This window comes from Raphanus sativus, unplaced genomic scaffold (assembly GCF_000801105.2).
Source record: "Raphanus sativus cultivar WK10039 unplaced genomic scaffold, ASM80110v3 Scaffold3648, whole genome shotgun sequence".
Classification (NCBI taxonomy): Eukaryota; Viridiplantae; Streptophyta; class Magnoliopsida; order Brassicales; family Brassicaceae; genus Raphanus; species Raphanus sativus.
In genome coordinates this window covers 2,632-8,391 of record NW_026618953.1, presented here as the reverse complement: position 1 = coordinate 8,391, position 5,760 = coordinate 2,632, and the positions used below count along the sequence as shown (strand labels likewise).

Genomic DNA, 5,760 nt, shown 5'->3' with positions numbered 1-5,760 from the left:
GTTTTGCTTTGTTATAGTGTGTATTCTAATTCTACAAGTTATGTATATATTTATTATGTATTGCATTCATTTAAATTATATATATATATATATATTTTATAAATTATATATTTTTTAACACCTTTTAATTCACTTTTGGTGTTATAATTAATTTGGTATATTTCATTTGTGTGTTTTTATTTAATAAAGTTATATATTTAAATTCATTTGTGTGTTTGCATTGGTCAAAATTCATTTACAGTTTTACAAACAAAATATACATGTTACTTATTAAATTTTCCTCGTAATGGTTAAACTGTTTTTATATATTCGGTAAGTCAGTGATAACTTGAGAACTTTTATATAAGATCTTTCATTTTGCTTCTCACACTCGTCACGTCTTCCCATCTATTGGCAGATGCGTATACACTTGCCAGCAGAGTATGAGCACTCGAATCACTAACTTCCACTTCCTCCAGCTTCTCCGCTACCCTTTCAGCTAACTCGACATTCCCATAGTTCCGAGGAGCAGCGCTAAGCAAAGAGCAGTACACAGGAACTAAAGCTCCACCGCTTTCATCTCTCATCTTATCTTAGCAGTTCCTCTGCTTCATCTAAACAACCAGCTCTGCATAGTAGGTCAATCATACAGCTATAGTGCTCTGTTTTAGGCTGGATCATCGAATAGAAAACTCTACGTCCTCTCCCACAAACCCACCGTGGTTTACAAGCTGTTAAGAGCGAGACAAACGTTGATCTGACTTCAACCCTTTCCATCTTGTAGTACAAGTCCATCGCTCTCCTTGACATCCCGTTGACGGCAAGACCGTAGATAGCGATGTCCAAGAAGCAGCGTCTCTGTCCTCCGTTTCATAGAAAACTCCAGAGCTGTCTGTGTCTATGAACCCACATTTTGCATACATGTCCACAAGAGCAGTAGTACCAACCACTTTATCAACTCTAACTCTGTTCTCATATATGTAGCCATTGATCCACTTCCCTAACTCTAGATCCCCCATCTGCGCACATCATTTCAAAAGAGAGACAAGCACGAAGATATCGCGTCTAACATCAAAGCGGTTAAACTGAACATACCCATTCATCATAGCCGTCCACAGAACAACATCTCTCAAACAACTCTACCCTCATCAACCCTACCGTTACTAACAAATTTTTTCCCCTCCTCATCGATTCAAAAACCTCTCTGGCCTTATCTAGACACCCGCACATAGAGAACATATCCACCATCGCATTCCCAAACTCTCTGTCAACAACAACATAACCTATGAATCCAGAACAGAGAGTCTTAAGACTCTTAAGAGTCAAACCATGTCTGAGAATGATTTCAAAAGTATTAGAGTGTGCCCGTGGATAATCTGGGTTAATTTTCGGGTTACCGTAACAGTTTGAGATTTTTATCCAGTTTTTTCATATTTAGGGTTTTTTTATGGGTGGGTACTTTTATTGTTTGGGGTAGGGTAGGATAGGGTTTTGGACAATATTTTTAAATCCGACCCGACAATCTTTTGGATTATTTACTCATTGCGAGTGAACCGCAAGTTAATAGATTAACTAATTTACTATATAATATATTAGCTATAAAATAAAAATAAAAAATTAGTTAAATATTTTATGAACGTTTTAAAACATAAATATAGTTGGACATGTATGTATTTTATGTTTAAAAACATTTAGAAAATATTTAAATTTTAGTTTCTATATTTTTATTTTTTCATTTGACATACAAAATATCAAAAATAGTTTAGTTATTTTAATATTTTTTTGTAAGAAATGAAGATTATTATGACATATAAAAAAATATTAAGATTTTAAATTTATAAAATATATGAATGTCTAATGTGTATAGTAAAATATTTAAGTCTAAATAAAACAAAAGTAAAACAAATTCTAAAACATAATTAATATTATTATTATTATTATTATTGATAATAAGAAGAAGAGATAAGTCCGAAAAGTCGGTTTCGGTATGTGAGTTGAGTTGGAGAAAGATATATGTTGTGCGTGGTTTGAAGGACCGACCAGAGATGTGATGAAAATCAAGAAATCCAGTAATAATACCTTTTCCTTATCCCTGAGAGGTTTTCCTTTTTTCTTCTTTTTAATATGTCAAATCTCGTTTATAAAGCTAAAGCAGCCTCTCTGTATTTCTTCTTATTGTGATTGATGATGATGATGATGGGAAAAAAACGTAGATTGATGATGATGATGGAAGAAGGGCTGCCCCACGACGTGGTAGAGCACATCATGGAGAGACTTCCGGTGAGATCTCTGCTGAGATTCAAGTCTGTATCAAAGCAATGGAAAACAACGATCGAATCACGAAACTTCCAAGAGAGGCAGTTGAAGCATGAGGAGTCAGGAGGAAGAGATCCGGATGTTCTCATGGCGACGGAAAGTAGTCAAAGAAGATATGTACTGGGTTCGTCCTCATCGGTCAAAATCCCTAATCCTTGGGGTAAGGGAACCCAACAACAGGCTACTTTGTGTCCGATAATAGCTGTGACGGTCTCGTTTGCCTCTACCATCCCTTGGAATCCGGTTATGTCTTCAACCCCGCCACGAGATGGTATCGACCTCTCCCTCTCTGCCAATTGCAACAAGTCAGGATGAGCCAAGGAGAGAGTTACTTTGAGCTTGGGCACGGCCTCTTTAAGCTTGGATTCGGCAAAGACAAGATAACATCTACTTACAAGCCTGTTTGGCTATACAACTCTTCAGAAATAGGCCTTGACAACGCTACCACATGCGAAGTTTTCGACTTTGGCGCCAATGCTTGGAGGTATGTCACTCCCTCTGCTCCTTATCGGGTTGTTGGGGTCGCCGATCCCGTCTTTGTACACGGTTCGCTTCATTGGCTCACAGATTGCGTGGAAACCAAGGTTGTATCTTTTGATCTTCACACCGAGGCTTTTCAACTCGTCTCTTCCAAAACTCCCTTTCCCGCCAATTCACATGATGAGAATCCTTACTCGATCGTCTTGTGCAACCTCGACAACCGTCTGTGCGTGTCACACATGAAGTGGCCCGACCAGTCATATGGTCCTTCAATTCAGGCAACAAGACTTGGAAAACTTTACTCCATCGATCTGGTTATGAATTCTTGTTGTTTTGATTGCTCAACAATATGCGCCTTCCGTCCACTACTACTTGTGGATGGAGGAAAGAAGAAGAAGAAGAAGAATTTGCTCTTTTATGACACTGTATCAAGTCCATATCTGTTGATACATGACCCGAAATCCAGCCAGACTTATTTACTTTCAGGTGTGCTCAAGTCATGAGATTGTTTGTTATTTCCAGAGTTTAATCTCTATTTGATTTCTTTTTTTTTTTCCAAAATTAACTTTGGGTTTTGTCTCTCCAGGCTGACTTCTTTTGTTTCCAGGTTTCTTGTTCTTGTTAGCTTTCTTCTTTTGTGTTTTGGTTGTTCAAAGTTAGATACCCTTCTTCTCATGCGACACCAACAATACTTCTTAGTAAACAGTCTCATGCATGCCTTGTATAAATATGTTTGTGTCGGTTCACACTTTCAATTGTTTGTATCAACAACATAGGCATTCTACTTGAATAGATAGTTACATGTTTCTCCCAGGAAGTAGATGAGTAGTACGATAGCTTTTACAGATCCTCTTTAGCTATCTCAGAGTCATTATTGCAGTTTGCTCTGATCCGTTTGGATTGTAGAGAACACATGGAAGCTTCCCAACATCTCTTGAAGCCAGGTGTGGAATCACTGTCAGCTGTGGTAGCTTGATCAGAGATCACTTTCTCTTGTTCCTTTCCTGTGGTGGTCGAGTCTACTGGACTTCTGATAGTAGAGAGACCTGTGTATGAAACCAGTTCTATTTGAGTGCTTGAGGAAAACAATTGGAGTTTGGAACAAGTATCTTCAAATTTTAAGAACAGTTAAAGAACTTACAGTCAACATAAACGGGGTTTCACCAAATCTCTCTCCAAATTTAACTGAATCTCCAGTCACAGGATTAACAGAAGGTTCCTTTTTCAGATGAGAAAGCATGAGAGAGTAGAACCGCCGGGGAAACACAAGGCCTTTCGAATGTTAGACTTAATGTGTAACCTCTTTGCTTTGCCCTTCTGGTCTATCTCTACTAGTGATATAAATCCCTGAAAAGTTCATAAGAAGGTTACCGAAAGACCATAGCCAAAGTACTTCAAAAATGTAGCTTATGGCTTAGTTTGAATACAATAAAAAAGTGGAAGAGAAAGCTCGAAGAACAGTAAACATAATGTTCACCTGTTTAAGCCAGAAGTCTTCAGATTCTTTGTCTGCCCAACAGTATATAGTCCGAATGCCAACACTACGAAGCCTCTTCATTAATTCTTCATAGACGAGTTTGCCAAAACCCTGAAAAAGTATCGATAAAACCTCAATCTATTTAGTTTTCGATTAGGTTGCTATCTTCAGTAAAACCAGTTGCAAAAAGAAAAGATAAACTCTACTAAAACCACTTGAAAGCAAGTATGCAACCATTGAACACAAGATCTATGTAAATCATTTAACAATTAAAGCCGTTACTATTTAAAATGAGAAAAAACGAACCTTTTTTTCTGGTGGGTAGATGTTACAGCAGCAAGAGGTATCTCAGCATACTGTGTATCAGCAGGAACTATCTGATAGGTGATTGCAACTAAGATCTATCCAAAAAAAAACACATACCAATGATAATCAAATCTTACAGTTGCCGGCAAACTGCTCTTATATTGTAACAAAATAGCAAACTATTGAGTGCACATAAACTAATAGAGATTCATCCAAGGCCTCCTCCTAGGCTGCTATTAATCAAAAGGTTAGAGAATAAAACTAAAGGCTTATTTACCTCATCTGAGACTCCGCACTTCAGAACCAATGAGCAATACTTGCTGCAAGATAGTATATCACAGCGGACTCTACAAACTGAGTAAGTTGAAGCTCAAGTTGTTGCCATCAGAAGAAGCTAAGGTGGAGAATGAGGTGGAGGAAGAACATTTCCATCGTTCTCTCTAAGAAGATCCAAACTCTTTGCAGAGCCGTGCTCATCATGTAATGAAAAAGGCCAACGCCTTAGGCCCCCATCATATCTTAGGGTCCTATACTTGAAATATCTGTTTTAGTTAGTTAAACTAGTATACAATTTCTTTTTAGTTTCAAAACTGGAATATAGTTTGTTAAATATGTCTGTGCTGCTGTTAACTATTACATGTTCAGGATCATGACACTGAAATTTTAGTAGTTATCTAAATTCATAAAATTATCTTTTTTACATATTTTGTCCAGTTCTTTTAAAAATTTTGTAGCATCAATCTTGTTCATTCATATAATTCTATATATCTAGGATATTATCTTAATATTATTAACTTTTCCTTTAAAATTTCTAAATCAACATACACTTAATTAGATAATTATAAAAAAATAATCATAAATAGTCTAATTGTTATTTATTTTCAATCAAAATGTATACCTTCTATTTTGTATAGTTTAATACATTTTTTGCTAAATATTAGTTTAATACATATTTTCAAGGTTTTATATAATAATGTTTAGTACTAAATAAGGAAATACTTTCTCGGCCTTAGCCCCTCTCGACTAGCTTAGCACGGCACTGACTCTTTGTAACAACACTTTCTTCTTCTTCCTCCTCTTCTTTGGATAACTAAGGTTTGATTTTGGGAAAACATGGCACAAAATCCAATCAGTTTTGAAACTGTCAATGGGAGGCTAATTTCATCCATGAACCAATTATGTTGTGAAGGTTCGTCTTCATC

At 36.5% G+C, this 5,760-nt stretch overlaps 1 long non-coding RNA gene and 2 pseudogenes across 1 annotated transcript; 2 read left to right on the top strand and 1 right to left on the bottom strand.

Moving 5' to 3' along the window:
• Nucleotides 1-219: 219 nt before the first annotated feature.
• LOC130506771 (pentatricopeptide repeat-containing protein At1g31430-like) lies at nt 220-1,411 on the bottom strand (annotated as a pseudogene).
• Nucleotides 1,412-1,983: 572 nt separating this feature from the next.
• Nucleotides 1,984-3,278, top strand: LOC130506770 (F-box/LRR-repeat/kelch-repeat protein At1g09650-like; annotated as a pseudogene).
• LOC130506769 (uncharacterized) lies at nt 3,231-3,525 on the top strand. The gene is made up of 2 exons (XR_008942111.1): nt 3,231-3,261; nt 3,362-3,525. It is a non-coding gene; the product is annotated as an uncharacterized LOC130506769 (long non-coding RNA).
• Nucleotides 3,526-5,760: the final 2,235 nt, after the last annotated feature.